The sequence below is a fragment of the Eublepharis macularius genome, chromosome 5, assembly GCF_028583425.1.
Source record: "Eublepharis macularius isolate TG4126 chromosome 5, MPM_Emac_v1.0, whole genome shotgun sequence".
In the NCBI taxonomy this organism is placed as follows: Eukaryota; Metazoa; Chordata; class Lepidosauria; order Squamata; family Eublepharidae; genus Eublepharis; species Eublepharis macularius.
This window is the reverse complement of record NC_072794.1, coordinates 160,244,407-160,266,043: the sequence shown is the minus strand read 5'-3', so window position 1 is coordinate 160,266,043 and position 21,637 is coordinate 160,244,407. Positions and strand designations below refer to the sequence as shown.

Sequence of the window (21,637 nt, the reverse complement as noted above, 5' to 3'; positions counted from 1 at the left end):
CATGGGTCTTTGAGTGCCAGGGGCAGGGCCACAGTCATGTGATCTTTTTTTCAGAGGTGCCGGATCTCAGATCCTGGGAGATCTTGCAGGAAAAAAAAAACCCTGGCTAGATGTACCACTGACTTGCCACCTTATCACAGCCCCGTAAGTTTAAATTGTGAGGTCTCTGGGGCAAGAATAATCTTTCCTTACCCTGTTCTGTTCAAATTTCACAACTAGGGCAAATAAAAGATCTTATTTTGAATGGTGGAGGGAGGAGCAAAGAAAGATGTATCTACGTTCTAACCAAATTCCATACAAGACAAGAATAATGGCAAAAACTAGTTTCACTAAGATGTTTTTTACTGGCATTAAACTCCACATTAAAAATGGGGTAAGAGATACATTTCAATTAATGTTCAAGTTTCAAATGGGTAGCCATGTTGGTCTGTAATAGAAAAGCAAGATTTAGGACCAGTAGCACCTTAAAGACCAACTAGATTTTGACGGTATGAGTTCTGACTCTCGAAAGCTCATACCCTGGAAATCTAGTTAGTCTTTAAGGTGCTACTGGACCCAAATCTTGCAATGAATATTGAAGCAACTATTCAATTTCAGTGGGACAGATAGGAGATTAATTTCAGTGAATTTCTCCAAAACCAGTAGTGTACTTTCATATCTTCAGGTCCTACTGGAGCATAGAACTGTTCAATTCCTAGAAGTTCCTAAAATAACTGAGTCTTGGGGCATCTTAAAGACTAACACATTTATTGTGGCACGAAAACCAGAGTTGTATAGTCAGGCAATAGCAAACCATCTCTGTAGGTCTCTTGCCACGAAAACTCCACCAGAGGTTGCCATAAGTCAGCTATGACTTGAGGGCCCTCTACACCACCACCAAGCTTTCATGAACCCTAATCCTGTTTACTCAGATGCCTGAATCTCCATGCATCTAATGAAGTGGTTTCTGGCTCACAGAAGATTATGACTCAACAAGTTAATTAGTCTTTCAGGAGTCACAAGATTAAAAAATTTTTTTTTTTTAAATTCTGGCCACAGCAAATTAACATATTACCTCTCTGGAATTTGTCTAGAAATTTTTGTCCAACTGGTCAGCATGGCTAAATGACGACTCGTTCTCTTGGGGCACTATGTCTACAAATGTCCAAAAAAGCAGCAAATGTCTTGCAGAGAGATGTTTTTGCTGCGGCCAAATCCCAAAACAATCAAGGCAAAATCAATCGGTCAAGAAGAACAGAAAGCTTCAGGAACTTTCCTCTCTGCCAAGCCATTATCAACACAAATATTGAAAATCCACCACCTTTTCAAGATAACCTTTCCCTGCTTTATCCTTAACTGAGGTTTTCTCCAGTGATTACTCCTTCTGTCTATTTGTAGGTAATCTCTGAATCCTTTTCTTGTTTCCAGTTTGTCATTTTTGTCATTATTCACAACAATACTCACTATGATCAAACACAGCATGTGATTTCAACTGAAAAACCAAGAATTCAGTGCAAATCGTTAAGCGAGATGCGAATACGTGATCTTCATCATAGGGCTTCAGGTGTGGGATGTTACAATAGAGCTCTGTCTAGCACCACAAAGTCAGAAGCTCTGGACCATGAGGGAGGTACCACAGGGTACCTCCTTTACATGTCCACACCCTTCCTGGAGCCTTAGGGCAATATTCTTGAAGCGTGGAGCTACAACATGGGCTCCTCCAACATTACCCAAGGCTTCTGATATTAAGTTCATGGCACACTAAGGGTTGTTTTGCAATGGCTCTCACACACTGAAGGTTATATGCAATGGAACCCTATCTAGAGATGGGCACGAATTGGAAAAAAACCGAACTATGTGGTTCATGGTTCGTCAAACTTCATGAACCACGAACTTTCATGAACCTATCCCTGGTTCGTGAACCGGTTCATTTGGTTCGTGAAAACGTCACATCCAGGTCAGAAAACTATCACTTCTGGGTCAGCAGAAGGTCACTTTCGGGCCAGCAGAAGGTCTGCAGGAAGTCCATCCCCTGTTGCCTAGGAAACTGATTATTGGCACCAGGCTGTCTGTAGTGATGAGCCAAAAAATGAATCAAACGAACCAGCCTAAAGTTCGTGGTGGTTCATTAGAAATGGGATCTGATGAACCATGGTTCGCGAACCACGAACCAGCCTGGTTCGTGCTTAATTTTGGTTTGAATTTCGGTTCGTGCCCATCTCTAACCTTATTATCTATTGTGATAGTAGGATTAATAGAATAGACACTTATGCCTCAAATATTACATCAGTAACTGCTGTATCATTTGGGGGAGGAGCTGTGGCTTAGTGGTAAAGCACCTGCCTTGGCATGCAGAAAGGCCCAGATTAAATTCCCATCATTTCCAGCTAAAAGGATCAGGAAGTAGGTTCCATTATTCAGAAGCTGAAAATGAAATCCTGCCCTCAAGTCATAATTGACTCATGGCGACCCCTGGTGGGATTTCCATGGCAAGATACTAACAGAGGTGGTTTGCCATTGTCTGCCTCTGCAATCCTGGTCTTCATTGGAGGTCTCTCATCCAATTACTAACCATGGCTGACCCTGCTTAGCTTCTGAGATCTGATGAGATCAGGCACTCCTGGGCTACCCAGATCAGGGCATTCAGAAGTTAAATACCATTTTATTCAATGGGGCTTAGTCCCTGGAAAGTACTCTTAGAATTGCAGCCTTTCTTATGAAATCTAAACTAATGGCACTACTGGTGTAATGGTTAGCATGGTGTAATGGTTACAGCATCAGGCAAGGATCTGAGAAACCTAGGTTCATATCTCCATTTGACCATGGGAGCTTTCTGGGTGACCTTTGGGACAGCTACACATTCTCGGCCAAACCTCCCTTACAGGATTGTTGTGAAGATAAAATGGAGGAGGATAAAATGGAGAGGAGAAGAATGATGTAAGCTGTTTGGGGTTCCTGCAGGGTAGAAAGGTGGAGTTTTAGTGATATTGAACCAATAAATATATCTTTGAAAATAGTAGTATCACAATCAGAATCAGTGCCCTATCCATGCATCCATCCTCATACGTAGGCATTAGTTTCTAATGCTGTAGACGGTCTTACATAAACATTTTCATATTATACATTCTGCATGAATATAAGTTTATGTATAAAAATGTGTCACACATTCCAAAAGAGAGAACATCTCATGAATTTTTTTCAGTGCTCCCTGATGAAGAAACCCAAACAGTCCTTGAGGAAAAAAATTCTCCCATATTTTTCTCTCTCCCCCTCCCCATCAGGTCTTCATATCCGTAGTCACATCCCTTTCAGCTGTTCTTTTTTAAAAAGGTAGCTGTTCTTTTTTTAAAAGGTATAGTCCTGCATTAACATTCTAGGGGCCCTGCTCTTAGCATGTTCCCACCATGTGAAGTTGGGTGGACAAGAAAGGATTTTCTCAGTCCACCCTCAGATCACAGGCTGGTCTTCACACACACTACATAGAACATGATGTTCTTGTTTAGCCAGGCATGGAGCAGACCCGGCTCTGCTTAGTTTCAGCACAGTTGCTCCAAGATGCATCTTCCAACCATCCTCTGGGACCAATTGACTATCATTGCATCTTAAATAGAGTTACACCTTTCTAAGTACATTTAAGTCAATGGACTGAGAGAGGAAACATACAAGATGAATTACATGTGAAGAGCACTTGATTGGTCCTACAAGCGTTCCTGGGAGTGGTAGTCTAACCCTCCCCCTCTCCAAGCAACTGGAGGAAAACTGAGTGAAGTGGATTTTCTTGCAAAGAACAGCTGCTTGACTGGAGAGATTCTCTTTCAAAAATTCAATTGGCTGGTTTTCCTTCAGGAGCTCAGAGACAGGGGGAGGGGGGGAGATGTAACAGGACCCTGCTGGGAGAAGAAGAATGGGAGGGACTGGGTTTCTCTCTCACTCACAAAAACCTCAGCTTTTTTCCTGTCTTTTGTTACATCGTTCCCAACCTCCCCCCTCATCCTGAGCTCCCTGAGGATTTTTGAAAGAGGGAACGAGAGAGAGAGAGAGAGAGAGAGAGAGAGAGAGTGTGTTAGAGAGAAAGTCCCTCCAGTTGCAATTCTCCCTGGCTGAGCTGAGCTTCACATCGAGCGGCTGTTTTTTTTAAACTACAATTCCCAGGGATCCTTGCAGTATCCGACACTCACCCATGCAACTCATGTGTTTTGACCCTCAGAAGGTTGCAACTATGATTGTATTTGTGGACTATCTGCAGTGGAGAATCTTCCTCATTATTTATTATACTGCCCGTTATATAGGTAAAGGTACCCATATATCGGGCAGTATAATAAATAATGAGGAAGATTTATAATGTACCCAGAATTAAATATATACTATTGAGTTTCACTATTTGCATTAGCAGCCAGGAAGATCAGATCCAAGGCTTCTCCAAATGGGGTGTCCTTATGACCGGACAATTCCTTGTACGGTTTAATTTTTCTAACTATGATGCCAGATGTAACTGTTTTTACGTGAAGCATGTTTTTTGGTCTCTTTTTTATCTTGTGATGGCCTATGGCTAATGACACTAAATTTATTATTACTACTAATGTTTAGGACTGTCAGAGTCTCTCCTCCGTCTTATCCTAATCCCATGCATGTCGTTTCTTCAGGAATTTTTGCTGGAAGGGCTTCATCAAATGCTTTTCAAAATTCCAAGTCAATAATACGTTTTACTGGTTCCACATATATATATATGCTTGCTGACATGCTCAAACATTCTAAAATGTTTAGCAAAGAAAGAAGCCATGCTGTGTCCCCCTCCACTTCAGCAAGACTTGTTTCTCCTAAGTTCCATTCTAGGCATAATAATCCTTTCTTCCATTTTATCAGAGACAGCACTTGGGTTGACAGGCCTGTAATTTCGTGAATCCCCACCTGGGTGGCTTGGCCCTTTCCTCCCATAAATTGGCATTACATTGGCCACCTTCCAGTCTGCTAGCACGGAGGTTGATTTTAGAAAAACATTGCATATTTTCGGTAATAGTTCAGCAATTTCACTTTTCAGCTCTTTAATAATTCTCAAATGCTACCTGGTCCCCATGACCTGTTACTTTTAAATGTCATCCTTTGTCACCTCTATTGGACACAGTACCTTTGATGAACTAGCAAAAAACACAGTTCAGTGTATTTTGTCAGCATTTTCAGATATGAAAACACAAGCAAAAAGCATTCAATGAATTTCGCTGCATCCTTTTTTCGCTTTCTTGTAGACATGGCCTTAAATGGCTTCCTAATTCTGATGTACTTAAATGTGTTCTGTGCTGTTGTTCGTATTGCTGTGGCTTGTATTCTGGTTCCCACAGTGGTTTGGTCTATCCCACATGACAAAAGGAATGGTAATATCTCTTAATGGTCATAGACATCCCGCTCTATGAACATTAATAGCTGTGGTCAAGCAACCCACCACGGCCGCAGGAAGGTGACCTCCCTCTCAACTGAAGGGAGAGGGCAAGTATGTGCATGTCTGCATTAAAAGGGTAGTTTTAGATGCTGAGAAAGACATAAAGGGAAGCAGACAGATTTTGCCTGGAGTTGACTGAAGCCTCCTGAATCTCTTGCTCTCTCTGGGTGTCAGCTGTACGGTAGCATATTTATTGCACTATAGGAGTGTCTCTGTGACTCCTCCTGTGCTCTGCCAGCATGGCGTAGTGGCGTAGAGTGTCGAATTAGGAACTAGGAGACCCAGGTTCAAATCCTCACTAGGCCACAGAAACTCATTGGGTGACTTTGGGCCAGTCACACAGTTTCAGCCCAACCTACCTCACAGGGTTGTTGTGAGGATTAATTGGAGGAGAGAGCTATGTAAGTCACTTTGGTTTCCACTGGTGAGAAAGGTGGGATATAAATGAAGCTGAATGAATAAATTTGTCAATAAAGAAAATGCTGCAAAAAACATTGTAAGTCTTCCGTGCTCTCACCCTCAAAGGCAATCAACCCAGGTGAGCATTAACACCTGGCTCATCTCTCTCTTTGGAAAAAAAAAGGCATTGTGTATAACAATGTATTTGTTACATCATACCTATGAATTCCTTCTTGGCCCAGCCTGCTGTACATTGGGACTAGCAGCCTGCAGCTAAACATTGGACTGATTTTTTTTCAAATCAGTATTTCACACTTCTGCAAATCCCGGTCGTTTCCACCTCTGAGCAGGCTCCCATATTCTTTCTTCTTTTATGGCCATACCAGATGAGATGGGGAAAAAATTCACGTATGGGTCTTTGATTGTTATTTTCTTTTAAACTGCCAACACATGGGGCTCCAATTTGGATCAGGACTGTGGTTAAGCCTACCCAGACCACTTTCCTGACTGAAAAACAATCCTGCATGGCTGCTATTCACCTCAGTGGGGGAAAAATACAAATTTGGTGTATGTTTGTCCAGTGGGGCAATGCTTTGGCTCTTAGAGTCATCTCCCTGGCCTTATCCTCTTCCTCCTATTTATCTGGCTCTTCCCCTCTTTCCCGGGCTGTTTCTCATGCATGCTACTCTTCATGCTCATTCTTAGGCTTTGGTTTCTTCTACTGCTGATTCCTTAAGGCTCTTCTTCTTGCCTGACCCTTTGTAGGATCAGGGAGTCTCTCTACATGAGATATCTGACACATGAAGAACACATGTCGGGAGATGCAGTGATAGCTGGGAAGGGTAGTTTAAAAAGACAGAGCAGGAGGCAAGGCAAAGGCTTTGCTATACACAGGAACTGCATGAACGGGCTGTGGAATGCCAGAAAAGAAACTTCAGCCCATTATAACCTCTCCAGGTCCAAGCCTGGCTCTGGACAGGAGCTCCAGCCCATTTCCATTCCTTGCAGCCCTCTGGTTACAATCCCGCACAGTTTTAGATTGGAGAGGTGAAATTGACAGAGCCTTCAGGAGGAGAAGATGAAATTAACAAACCCTCTAAGGAGTGATCTCCTCCCGTCCCTATTTTTTAAAACTACACTTCCCAGCTAACATTGCCTCTCCCTATATTTGACAAACATGCACCCAGGCATCTTGTGTAGAGAGACTTTGAGTAAGTCAGCCAATGTCAGGCTGAGGTCCCTTTGCTTGCTCCACCTTTATATCACATCAAGACAATTAACCAACCAATAGTTCTCATTGCACACCATACAATCACAAGATTCTTTAGCACACTGCAATGTAGATTTACTTTTGATTAGCTAGAATTGGGGCTCACATATAACTCCAGTGCCCGTGCAGATTTTTATGGAGTGTGAATCACCCCATTCATTTCAGCAGAAGGAGCTTGTCTGTGCACATCAAAACTTGTGAGACTTAAGAGATTGCTGTACCAGTGTGCCAATATGTATAAAAGCCATCCCACCCAGTTGCCAACCTTCTCACCTCTGGCAGGGAAATTCTTCCTTGACAGCTCCGTTCTTGACAGAAATTAGCCATTAAAACAGATATGTCAGGTATTACTCAGCCCGGGTGTACCACTGCTGCAGGTTTAAGTGAGATTACTAGACGTCGTGCTTGCTGAATTGCTTTTTTGCTCGAGCGCAACTCAGGAACAAATGCATATGTATATAGGCCTAGTGTGTGCGACAAGCTGATAGGCTTACGCTGCAAAGAAATTACTTAACTCCTGGAGATTTCAAACAAGAGCTATCAAATATAATTAAAACTTTGGTGGGGAGGGAGGGAAGGAGAGACAGATCAGAGAGGCTGAGTTATCTGCTTTACACTCTGCTTTATCTCAGGATGGAGGCGTCTTCTGAGCTGAAGATACAGCAAGAAGGAAACTGTCACCATTTCATTTTGGAGATAATAACTTTTAATTCTAGCCGTGAATTACTTCCCCCCCCCCCTCCCCATGGGCAGGCTGACCTTTGACTTATGACATTATTGAAGAGCTGCATCTAACATAAATGGGAATTGCTCCACAGACCACAAGTCGATGAAAGATGCAAACACTGACATGGCATTCATATATCAGAGACCATTAAAGCATGACATACAAGTGATTCTTTTGAATATTAAAAATGAAACTGCTTTTTTAAAAGTAGAAAGTCTTTTTTTCTTTTCTTTTTTAAAGAAAGGATATAAGGGAAAGAAAGAAAGGCGAGACAGAGAGAAGGGGAGAGAGAGAAAGAGAGGAAAGAAAAAACCCCATAACATTCTTGGTCCAAATCCAGAAAGTTCTGCCATTTGCAACCCTCTGCTTGGAATCTGTAGCGATGGTAATGAACTCTTTTGCAGGGATTGGCTGATCTGCTGTGATGTCACAGAGAGGTTCAGGCAAGCGGCGGGATGACTGATTTTGTTTGTTTTGGAGTTTTATTTGTTTGTTGGAGAACCTGGATCCAGTCCTCCAAGGCTCACTGGATAGGATCTTATCTGCATGCCACCCCACTTCTAGCGCACCTTACTGGATGTTTGGGGTGTTGCAAGGAAGTCATCAGCAGAAAATGAAAACTCACGCACAGGGAAAAGTTGCATGTAAAATTTGGGTAAATGGGTAAATACTCTCAGGCCCCGTGCTACCTCCTCTCAGTCTACACGCCTGCTGCTTCCTGAACTTTAGGGTTGTCAAGTGCCAACTGATCTCCAGGCGACAGAGATTAGTTCCCCTAGAGAAAATAGCTGCTTTAGTGGTGGACTGTATAGCATTATACCTTGCTGAGGTCCCTCCCCTCCCCAAGTGCCATCCTTCCCAGGCTCCACCCCCAAAATCTCCAGGAATTTCCCTACTGGGAGCTGACAGCCCTAAACCTCATACAGCTGAACCCATTCTGTTCACCAAGTTGTTTCTGCTAGCCTATTAGCAAAGCCATTCTGGAACTCACTTTTCTTTAACTCTCATCCGGTGGTGGAAAGTGCTGTCAAGTCACAGCGACGTATGGCAACCCCTACTGGGGTTTTCAAGGTAAGAGACTAACAGAGGGGGTTTGCCATTGCCTTCCTCTGCAACCCTGGTCTGCTTTGGAGGTCACCCATCCAATTATTAATCAAGGTTGATCCTGCTTAGCTGCCGAGATCTGACGAGATCGGGCTTGCTGGCTGCTTTCACCTATCTCTTATTGATTGTATTCTTGCTCTTCAGTCCCTGATCTCCACCTTATTCATCTCCCATTCCTCTGCTCAGTACAGTATAGTGTACATTGCACATCAGTGGCTTCTAAGCTTCCTTCCCTTCCCTTTTGGAGAACCCTTTAGAGTTCTGGGGTGGAATCCCATGAAGTCATTAGATAAGAATAATCCTTATAAATACAGTAGACATATACAACATTTTCAAGCATTATTTAAATCTAAATAGTTTTGTCAATTATTAACATGAGTTTAATAAAACATTAAAGAGTTTGGTGTTTCCCTTTTTATAAACCTAATACTCAAATATGCTGTCTCTGTCAGCATATGCTGCTTCTGAGAGTTTCTGTCCAAATAAAACTCTTCCTTTGATTACTGAATTTGCTTTTTACCTTCAACTTTTATTTTTTCCTACCTCTCATACGACAGAAATTAAAATCTATGTGCTATGGTAGCATAGGAACACTTTATTTTATTGTTAAGATTAAAAGCCCAATAAAAAGGGCAGAGAAATAGAAGAAGGGAAAGAAAAAAAGAGTACAAAGAGAGAAAAAAGAAGAACAAAAATTGAAAATAACAAAGAAAAATAATACATATTTCATTTTCCATTTTTCTCTACAACACCTATCATATTTTAACAAACATATTTTAACAAACACCCTATGGTAGCAAAGGGTGAAGTGGTCTGCAACTCCTTCTCAAGTACTGGAAACACTTGTAGTTTTTCTTATAGAAAACAAAGACACATTTTAAATTCCATAAAAATGATTTGATAGGAAAGTAAGTATTGCCTATAACAACAACAACAACAACTGGAGGAGTGGGGAATCAAACTTAGATCTCCAGATTAGACTCCCGTGCTCTTAACCACTACACCAAACTGGCTTTCCAATTTATATATATTCCAATTTCCCCCAAAATGTCCATTTTCTCCCAGGAAAAAAATGTCCCCCTCCCCCATGGTTTCAAAATGTCCAGAAATTTTATATCTCTGAGTGTGATCGAGGGCATATTCTTGGTTCAAGCTTGTTCTGTCTTGATCCATTCAGCCCAGCTATGCCCATCTGCAAGACGTGTGTTCTAGAATGCCCAAAATACTCTTGCAATCTGCAAGGGAACATTGACAGTGCTGTCTTTCAGGGAAAACAATTATTTTGATCTTTTCCTTCCTTCAGGAATGTCCTTAAGAACATTCATGCAATCCTACAGTTCCCGGGAATATTGTCTGAATACCTTTCTGTTAACTAAATATTGAATAAAGAGACCCTGATCTCGTCAGATCTCAGAAGCTAAGCAGGGTCAGCCTTGGTTAGTAATTGGATGGGAGGCATCCAATGAAGACCAGGGTCACAAAGGCAGGCAATGGCAAACCACCTCTGTTAGTCTCTTACCATGAAAACCCCATCAGAGGTTGCCATCAGTCAGCTATGACTTGAAGAAAGGATTTTATTTTCAACCAACAAGTACTCAACTGGATAGACTTGGTGGGTAGCCATGTTGGTCTGCAGTAGAACATCAGGATTCGAGTCCAGTGGCACCTCAGCAACCAACAAGATTTTCAGAGTATAAGCTTTTGAGAGTCAGAGTCTCTAAGATGCCACTGGGCTCAAATCCTGCTGAAGTACTCAACCGGCCACAAGAATCATTCTGAAGGGCAAAAGTATACATTGCACTGTGAGATAAATGACTGCTATCCCTTTTTTTAAAAAAAATAAAATAAACACAGCAGGTGAATAGTTAATTTGATAGAGGAGGCCTGGTAAAAGCGTGTTCCACCCGCCCTTGTATCATTTTCCTGATCTAAATTACCCACCTCTCAAGCAGCTATTGGCTCCATAAAAGATAAAGAATCAAGCATCTGTGGACTGATTGTAAGTTTCTAGTCTTTAGGGCACCAGGGGAAAATATGAAGATACTGGCAAAGAGTGGTGAAGTTTACGAAAGCCAGAGAGTGGCTGGACAAGATTCCCAGTTATAAGCAGTTTGGAGCATTATTGTGTGTCCTGTTCCGGTGGTAGTACCGGGATTTCAGAGCTAGATCTAGGGGCACGTGCACCCGGTGCAGCCCTTGCCTGGGTCTCTGCATGCACGTGCGCTCCTGGCGCTGTGTGATGACATCACTTTCGTGACGTCATCCCACAGGGTGGGAGGCATGCCTGCCCGCACAGCAAGCCACCTGCCCGAGCACCTGGTGTACTGTGGAGCCGGCGGCGGCAGCGGTGCAGGCGTGTGCTGGGGTGGCCGGCTGGCTTGCTGCGTGCGCAGGACCTCCCAGCCCTGCGCTCAGTCACCCGTGTGGCAAACCAGTTGCCCCAGCACATGCCTTCGCCATTGCCAGCTCCGCAGCACACCGTGTGCTGGGGTGGCCGGCTTGCCGTGCGGCCAGCTGAGTGCAGGGCCAGGAGGCCCTCCACGTGGTTCGTGTGCCCCGCTGCCCTGTGCTGGCCGCCCCAGCACATGGTGCACCGTGGAGGTGGCGGTGGCGGTGGCAGCGAGGGTGTGCGCTGGGGCAGCTGGCTTGCCGTGCGGGTGGCTGAGCGCAGGGCTGGGAGGTCCTGCGCGCATGGCAAGCCAGCAGGCCCATCGGCGGGGCTGGCGAGGGCCTCCCAACCCTGCGCTCAGCCACCTGTGTGGCAAGCAAGATTTGAGTCCCGTAGCACCAACAAGATTTCCACGATATAAGCTTTCAACAGTCAAGATCCTTTCATCAGGCAGCACTGAGGGCCAAGCTACACATGACGAATGACACATGAACGGCAAGTGGATTGAGTGGAGGGCAAGTGAACAGAGAGAAATACACTTGCCGTTCAAGTGTCATTCGTCATGTGTAGCTTGGCCCTGAGACAATGAGTTCTTTGCAAGTCCTGGGGCCCTGGCATAGCCAATTCCCTCTGGCTGCGGTTTCTTGGCTCTATTGTTCTCACTCCCCCATACTCATTCCACTTGCTCAGCCTTTACCAAAACATTGCACATTCATTACAACCTAGAACAGAGGACTCAAGGAAATCATGCAAAAACAAACACATCTACCAAGGTTATGTTATTTATAACAACTGCTGAGGAAGTTTCCCTTTGCTGCAGCAGCTGGGAAGTTCATGTCATGGTGGACTTTGTCTGAAAAACTGCAACTGGCCACCATTGGAACCATGGTAGTTTCAGGTGGGTAGACATGTTGGCCTGCAGTCGAACAGCAAGATTCGGGTCCAATAGCACCTTAAAGACCAACTAGATTCCTGAGGCATGAGCTTTTGATAGTCAAAGCTCCCTTGGAAATCTAGTTGGTCTTTAAGCTGCTATTGGACCAATTGCTGTTGGAAGCATGGTATTGGCTGAGATCAACTCCTGGTCTTACACAGTAAAGCTATTGTAAATTAAAAGTTGATGGCTTTGGGACTTAATTAAATCCAGAGACTATCAGCTGGTCTATGAAATTAATTAAAATCTGTAGACTTCAATGATTTTTTCCCCTGACTGTGCAACCTGTACCTCAGGAAGACACAGAAAGTTTTTTTTTTTAAATCCTCACGTATTCTGACATGGGCCCTCACAATATTTCTGCGCTGATTCTGTGCTAGAAGTACTAACTCTCCAACAACCCCTGAACACGATTTTGTCAGCAGACTACAGAAGAAGGCGTGCTTTCAAATGAAAATTGTCCAGTCGTACACCCAAATTTTTATGCTTCACCTTTGCCAAAAAGTGGAGTCAAGTTGACCTGCAGGAGTCCACGAGTACAGTTGTGTCAGCTTTGATTAATGGACCATCTAGCCTAGCCCTCTGCTTCCCATATTGGCAAACCAAATGCACCCTGAACACCTACAAGCAGGGTACCAAGGGCAAAGCATCCCCCTGTTGTTGCGTCCCCCCCCCCAAGGACTGGTTCAGAAAGTTACTGTCTTTGAATACGAAGGTTCCAGCCAAATCTCTCATAAATGTGGCCAACCCTCTTTCAGAGCCAGATAAATTCAAGGCTATCTCTACATCCTGCGGGAGTGAATTCCACAAGTTAATCACCAGTCACCAGCAATTCCATCTTCTGTATATTACTCACCCATAAGGAGGTCAATTGCCTTGTGTTTCATCTTTCCCATCCACTTGTAATGTTTTTGTGTAAACTGCAGTTATCTGCTCTGATAGGGGTAAAGTAATTTGTAAACCCAATTGTATATATAGGTGGTAACAATGGAAAAACTATATATATATATTCCTATTCTGTTATATTTTTTCTCCAACGGGCTGCCACTGTTCTATTATTGTACTGCCAAAGGGGAAAATTTACTAACTGACTGATTTTTTTTCTTGGCAGCTGGTATAATGCGCAGTGCACCCAAGTTCTATAATTGCATGTCTTACTTTAGGGTTTGTCGACTCTCACACTGTTCAGGTGAAAATCTGAGACACCTGGAAGGAATACAATCAACAGATGAATCATTTTTAGGATGGCCTCAAAATTGTTGTGGCTTGTTCCAGAAGTTCCAGCCATATCATGGGAAGAGGAAGGCCATCTTTTGAGTGGTTCTGAGCAATTCCCTCTAGGAGAAAAGCATTTCAGAGTACAGTGGAGATAAACGATGGGTACAGTGGAAGAGCACTTACTTTCTAGAGGGAAGGTCCCATGTGCGATGTTTTGGTAAAGGCTGAGCAAGTGGAATGAGTATGGGGGAGTGAGAACAATAGAGCCAAGAAACCGTAGCCAGAGGGAATTGGCTATGCTATTTGCCAGGGCCCCAGGACTTGCAAAGAACTCATTGTCTCAGGGCCAAGCTACACATGACGAATGACACTTGAACGGCAAGTGTATTTCTCTCTGTTCACTTGCCCTCCACTCAATCCACTTGCCGTTCAAGTGTCATTCGTCATGTGTAGCTTGGCCCTCAGTGCTGCCTGATGAAAGGATCTTGACTGTTGAAAGCTTATATCATGGAAATCTTGTTGGTGCTACAGGATTCAAATCTTGCTTGCCACACAGGTGGCTGAGCGCAGGGTTGGGAGGCCCTCGCCAGCCCCGCCGATGGGCCTGCTGGCTTGCCATGCGCGCAGGACTTCCCAGCCCTGCGCTCAGCTACCCGCACGGCAAGCCAGCTGCCCCAGCGCACACCCTCGCCGCCACCGCCACCGCCAGCTCCACGGTGCACCATGTGCTGGGGTGGCCATCACAGGGCAGCGGGGCACATGAACCACGTGGAGGGCCTCCTGGCCCTGCACTCAGCTGGCCGCACGGCAAGCCGGCCGCCCCAGCACACGGTGTGCTGCGGAGCTGGCAATGGCGAAGGCATGTGCTGGGGCAACTGGTTTGCCACACGGGTGACTGAGCGCAGGGCTGGGAGGTCCTGCGCACGCAGCAAGCCAGCCGGCCAACCCAGCACACGCCTGCACCGCTGCCGCCGCCGGCTCCACAGTACACCAGGTGCTCGGGCAGGTGGCTTGCTGTGCGGGCAGGCATGCCTCCCACCCTGTGGGATGACATCACGAAAGTGATGTCATCACACAGTGCCAGGAGCGCACGTGCGTGCAGAGACCCAGGCAAGGGCTGCACCGGGTGCACGCGCCCCTAGATCTAGCTCTGAAATCCCGGTACTACCACTGGAACAGGACACACAATAATGCTCCAAACTGCTTATAACTGGGAATCTTGTCATGTCAACTTGACATTTCCCATGAATTACAAAGGGGGTGGGTGGGTTGATGTCTCATTAGCAGGGCTGCGTTGCAACTGGGAGGTGAAGCTGGGGTAAAGGGCCAGCTGGTTGTCCCAGTGGAAGCAGTGATGCAGGAGGAGAGGAGCAGGGAGAGGTGGCTCCACGCCAGCAGCCTTCATAGTCACTGATGCCATTTCCCTGGTGCCAGAGCTGTCAAGCAGTTTCCCTCTCTTCCTCCCTGGGTACCAGCTGTCGCTGGGCATGCCTATCATAACTTGTTGGTTTTGGGGTGTTGGGCTGGATCCACTGGGGTGACTTGCACTGGCTGGGTGGCTCACCCCCCTTTTGGGGTCCGCTTAAGTTATCTGGGGGAAGCAGAAGAGTACGTGCCAGGCTGGCTGTTGCAGGCTTCATCCTGGATGGCAGGGTACTGGGGTCACATCTGGATGGGTGCTGTACCTCCTGCCATCTCATAGTGTCCAACAGGTTGGCTGGGGGAAAGCATGCCATTCAACAGCAGGCACATTGTTCAATGCCATGGACCCATGCCCTATGCTGTGCCAATACTCCAAAAGCTGCAATCAACAAAGTTGTGATATATTGTCGAAGGCTTTCACGGCTGGAGAACGATGGTTGTTGTGGGTTTTCTGGGTTGTATTGCCGTGGTCTTGGCATTGTAGTTCCTGATGTTTCGCCAGCAGCTGTGACTGGCATCTTCAGAGGTGTAGCACCAAAAGACAGAGATCTCTCAGTGTCACAGTGTGGAGGAGATGTTGGCAAGTAGATATAAATTACCTACCAACATCTTCTCCACATTGTGACACTGAGAGATCTCTGACTTTGGTGCTACACCTCTGAAGATGCCAGTCACAGCTGCCGGCGAAACATCAGGAACTACAATGCCAAGGCCACAGCTATACAGCCCGGAAAATCCACAACAACCAACAAAGTTGTGGCCTATTTCACCCTAGCTCCAGTGTCTACATGTGTTTATTGCCTGGCACATCAGCCTCACACATAGCTAATACAATATGAATCTTGAAACGTGAATCACTCTTTTTTCGAAATCTTGTGCACCCATTGTGACAGTTTTAAGGAAGGGGTGAGGCTGATTTATTTAAATACTCATACTCTGCTTTTCTCCTCAGTGGGTACACAAAGTGACTTACAACATCATTCTCCTCTCCTCTGTTTTATTCTCAAAACAACAACCCTGCAAGGTAGCTTAGAATGAGTGTGTGTGACTGTCCCATGATCACATAGTGAGCTTCCATAGCAGAGTGAGGATCTCTCCGATCTAACACTAATCAGTACACTATTCTTGCCCTCCATGACTGGATAGCCATTTATTTATTTATTTGATTTATACCCGCCGTCTCTGCAAACAGGCTCAGGGCAGCTTACAACATAAAATATGCATTAAAACATCATAAAAATATAAAACTAATTTAACAAACCAAATCTAGGTGCCTCTAACAATACACAGCTACTATAAAACTACCATAAAGACCACGGGCACAGCCGTAACACAAGGCCCAGGGTGGTCACAGGTGGGGCATGGTAGTCAGGGAAAGGGACAATTTGCTGCCTCTCAGCCAAAGGCCTGGCAGAGCATCTCCATCTTGCAGGCCCTGCAGAATGGCAACAGGTCCCACAGGGCCCAGACCTCCATAACGTGTGGCCGATAAGAATGCCACATGACCCACAGTTTTCAATACTTTCCAACTACCTTTTTAATAAATAAAAACACATGACAAAATGTAGTGGTTAATGACAACAACAACAACGTTTGATCTATATACCGCCCTTCATGATGACTTAACACCCACTCAGAGTGGTTTACAAAGTATGTCATTATTATCCCCACAAGCAACACCCAGTTTCCCTCTATGATAAACTCAATATACTGAAGAAATCAAAAATAATACGAAACAAGCTATGAACCAAGCAATAATGTCTCAAGATAATAATCAATCGAACCATTTACCAATCATAAATAGCTATCAGATAATACACATTCCAATCAGTAGTATAACACATGAACCACTGTTCCTTCCACGGCTGACATTCATTACATTCTTCTTCCTGGGCCTTTGGACTTCTTGACGGCTGAATTTTGAATGACTGTGATTTTCCAGGGCTCCTTTTTGAAAGATTTCCTTCTTGAAAGATTTCATTTGAAAGACTCATTCATACTTGGTTCTGGTTGTATAGCGGTTCATGTGTTATACTACTGATTGGAATGTGTATTATCTGTATTATTTTTTTAAAAAACAGCAATGATATAATACTTGTGTGACCATGAAGCAGTACAATTAGGTTGAAAGAAAAGTTTGCGCTGAATGTGAAGGATAGAATTAAACAGAATGGTGCTGATCTACATCAAATCTGATTTCAATGAATACAGAAAATAGATGTAGATGGCGATCAATAAGAAGGTTCACGTTTGGGTATGCTGTAAGCATTCTTATGTGAGTGTGCTGATGAAGGTCTCTCACTGAGTTGCAATTCCGTAACAGGTCCAAGAGTCATAAAACAGAAATTTAGTGTCTTAGTACAAATGATGTCGTTCTACAGACCTCAAGGGTATTGCTACTACCAAACATCTCACTTTCAAATACTACTACTGGATCCAAAGATAAAATATTATTAGCTACTTTCTGTACAGATTGAATGCTAAATTTCACAACCAGACCCCAATCAAAAAGCATTTTTTTCCAAACTGTTTTTCAACATAGGTTGTAATTCACTAAAACACTTGTTGCACGTACTTAAAAGAGATTTTGTCACATGATATAATTTTTTAACAATGCATTCACCACCGTTAAAAGACCTGGAGGGCACAATTATTGTCCTGGATCTTAACCTTGCCATGTATGCAGGCCCTGCCTCCGACATGGAATGTGTGCTTCCTCATCACTTGCAGTTTGTGTTCTTTTTGACCTGCCCCTTTAAGGAATTGGAGAACAGAAGCTTTTGTATCATGTCTTTGGACCTTCGGAGCCCCCAAAACTGCATACTAGCATTGCCAACTTCCAGGTGCAGGTGAAGTTCCCCCCCAAATTACCACGGCTCTTCAGACTACAGAGTTCAGATCCCCTAGAGAAAATGGCAATTTCAGAGGTTGGACTTTATGGCATTATACCTTGTTAAGGTTCTTCCCCACCCCAAACTCTGCCCTCCCCAGGATCTACTCCTCAAATTTCCAGGAATTTCCAAACGTAGAGTTGGTAAGTGAACCAAGATGGCTGACTCCAGTTCTTTTCTTGTTGCCCTGTCTCTGTTCCTGCTGCCATTGACCAGGGCAAGAATAGCGCAAGAGAGTGGGCAAGAACTTGTCAGGCCTTGCCCCCCCTCCCCCAGCAGCACAGAACTCTTGATAATTCAGACTGTCTCCAGGGTTCACTGGCACCCCCTTTATATAGGCTCTTCTATCAGACATGTGTGCGCTGCAAAATTGCTTCACTTCCTGCTCAGGCCAATGCACTTCTGGTTTGGCCAGAGTCACATCCAGCTGGCATAGGGGCTGTTCCAATGGTTTCTCTGATGTAGGCCTGATACCTACTTTACTTTTTTTAGGAGCTGGGCAACAACTCATGTTGCCGGTCCCCCAGTGGCGGAGGGGGATCCCCTGCTCCCAGCCTCTGCCTTCCACCATCACTCAGCAGGCTGGTGGGGGAAAAGACGTGGGAATGGGCCTCTCGGGTGTGCTTCTGGTAAGGCTGATTATTAAATTTGGCCCATTTGGGGACCCAATAGGTCCAGCGCAAAGGCCAGGAGCACTTCTAAGGCCTGCGCAACGACATTATTTCCAGGAGTGACATCATTGTGCTACACGTTGTATGCACACACAAGGAGCTCCTATAAGTAAGTGCAGGGTTGTCATCATCCCCCCACCCCAATGGGAGGGTAAAGGGACCTGGGCAACCCTAGCCACAGTATAGCTTTTACCCAAGCTTTTATCTGACCAACTTCTTAATGCCTTGCATCTGTTTTATGGATAGCTTTTATGCCGTTTATGTTCAATGGCTTTTTTTTTTAACAGCTTGTTTTTATACTCTTTACAGTGTTTTAATTGTAAGCCACCTTGAGCTCTGAAGAGGAAGCGTAGAGCTACTCTTAATGCTCTTAATAAATGAATAAATAAATAAAGATGGAATGCGTCATGCTCCAGCATTATCAAGTACACGCAGTTGTCTGACTTTGAAAACTCCTGCCTCTCTCCTCCTTAGGTTGGCTGAAACATGGAAAGTGGGGATTGTCACAGATAAACATGTGGTTGTGAGTGTCAAATCTAATCTTTCTATAGGTTGTGGAAGTACCTTATTCTGAATACTTATGTCAGTGAGTGATTCAATCAATGAATCCCGACGTATGTATGCATTCATATACATATGACAACAGAGAGACAGACAAAGATGGTTATTAACAACTGAAAACATGACAGTTTTTCTGTAACCTTCTCACATGTTGCTCATTGCCAGCATTCTCTCTCACACATCCACAGTGCATGCATGTCATACCTCTAAGTCCCATTACCTCCCGTGTAGCACTAGCATTTGGCCCTCTGAGATAAAGCCCCAACTATCTGGACTTCTGTATTTGATAAGTTGCCATTACAGGGAACCCATATATTGAGCAAACTGGTTGCATAATTCTTATATGAGAACATGACACTTGTCTTGCTCTTTCAGACCAAGGCCTTTCTAGTGCAATATGCTGTTTCCATCACATACCACATAGTAGTGTGGTCTAATGGGTAGCATTTTAGACAGGAGATGCCAAGGTCCAAAGCCCCCTTCTGCCATCAAGCTCACAGCCAGTCATTCTCTTTCAGCTTAATCTACCTTGCAGTTTTGTTTCAAATACAAAACGGGAAGGGTAGGACAATACGTGCAACCCTGTTCTCTTTGGCGGAAGGGTGGGATAAAAATATGATGGATGTACAGCCATCCCCAGCCAGACATTACAGGACTCAAATTGATGTGACAAACTGAAAACTTAGACTCAATTTGCTTCGAGTTCATGCAAAAAAGGGAGAGGGAGTTAAAACTAACCCTTTTCCTGTTTTGATCACCACAAATGGTTCCCTCAATCTGCTCTTCGCATTTTTATGGAGCAAGTGCCGCATCCTTTGAAAAAACATCCCTTCCCTTTAAAATCTTAATAACAAAATGGAAACCCTAGTTTTGATTAGCAAAACTGCAGGAACCTAAAGGATTAAGTCTCCTCTCCCTTCCCTACATGGCCCAAGGCAAACTGAGGCCGTTTGAAGTTGCAATTTACATTTGATACATGGGCAGAGATGCATGATCTCTGCCTGTCCTGTCTGTCAGAGCCATGAAAAATAGGCCACAAAGAAAATGGCCATCCTGTGTTGTCTCTCAGTATCTTGTATGCAGAAGTCCACCTCCTCAGGCAATAGAGCTTACATTCTTTGCCATTATAGGTAATAGCCATTCACAGACTCATGAAGTTGTCTAATCTGTTTTAAGAGCCATCTAAACTAGAGGCCATCACTGCATAATATGGTGGTGAACTCCACAAGTTAATTTTGGACTGTATTTTGATGGATGTCCTTCTGACATTCCTAAGCTTAGTGATAGTTTCACTGGGTGGCCCTGAATTCTAGTCCTGGGAGAGAAGGCGGGGGCAAAAATCCTCTCACTCTAACAACAGCAACAGCAACGTTCGATTTATATACCACCCTGCAGGATGACTTAACACCCACTCAGAGCTGTTTACAAAGTATGCCATTATTATCCCCACAACATCAAACACCCTGTGAGGTGCATGGGGCTGAGAGAGCTCCAGAGAGCTGTGACTGACCCAAGGTCACCCAGCTGGCTTCAAGCAGCGGAATCAAACCTGGTTCTTCAGATTAGAGTCCCGCGCTCTTAATCACTACACCAAACCGGCTCTAAACATGGGGACTCCATTTAGTTGTCACATATCTAATAACCATTGACAGACTTGTCTGCCATGAAAAAGTGGTTGAAAGTGTACGAGATGGAGGACCATAATCTTTTCTAAAGGACAAATCTGAGTTAGCAAATCTTGGCTCCCTGATAAATTTACCCGTACGATACATATGCTTGCAAACATATATTTGCTGCTGTCCCATGCCACATTTTCAGGATGAGACATAAAATCTGAAAAGGCTTTTGAGACCATTCAGTCTTACAAATAGATCTCGTTGTTATTGGATTTGATGAAATGGTTTTTTTCCAAATTGCAAGCTAGGCAGAAGCTTCTTAAACTCAAGATCTCTGATTAAAGGAAGTCTAGTAGTTCGTGGAATAGAAACGCAGCAACTTTTTCTCCCCACCATGAACAGATAATAATGAGCCATGTGTAGCTATTGTGAAGCATCCCTGAAAGTTCCTGTCTCAACTCAAGACACCAATAACGCGCGCTTGTTATTAAATAGTCTGAGGTCACTGGAAGTCATCATTATGAGAGACAAAACTATTTCTTTTTGACTGAGAATTTCTAATACTAGAATCCTAATGACTCCATCAAAGGCATTACTTTGAGACCTGCTACCCCAATTATACCCGTTATAATGACCTGGCACTAGCAAAAGATTATTGACAGCTATGAAGCTGCACAGAAGCAATGTATCAAATATTCCTTTTTTTAAAAAAAAAATCTTTTTTTCTTGTTTCACATTTTGCCAGGATCACTGGAGAAAATAATTGCTTTTGTTCAAGGAAGATAAAATAACTTTCCCTTAGATTCCCCTTTAACCCTGGGGAAATCTCTTTTTCCATCCAGCAAAGGAGGTAATATACTTTCTTTATCCCTCCACCTCTGTCCACAAGCTGTGTCAACACAGTTAAATGCATACCATACACAACTTGGTGGAATTGGCACCTGCAATGGAACTCTTAAAAATATGATGTTGACTGTATTGACCCCGTACAGTTTTGTGGACACTTTATGGCATCCTCATAA

At 44.1% G+C, this 21,637-nt stretch overlaps 1 protein-coding gene across 1 annotated transcript in view; it reads right to left on the bottom strand.

Moving 5' to 3' along the window:
- Positions 1-21,637, bottom strand: part of CDH4 (cadherin 4) — a 466,474-nt gene that overhangs the window by 246,815 nt on the left and 198,022 nt on the right. The gene's annotated exons all lie outside the window — the stretch shown is intronic.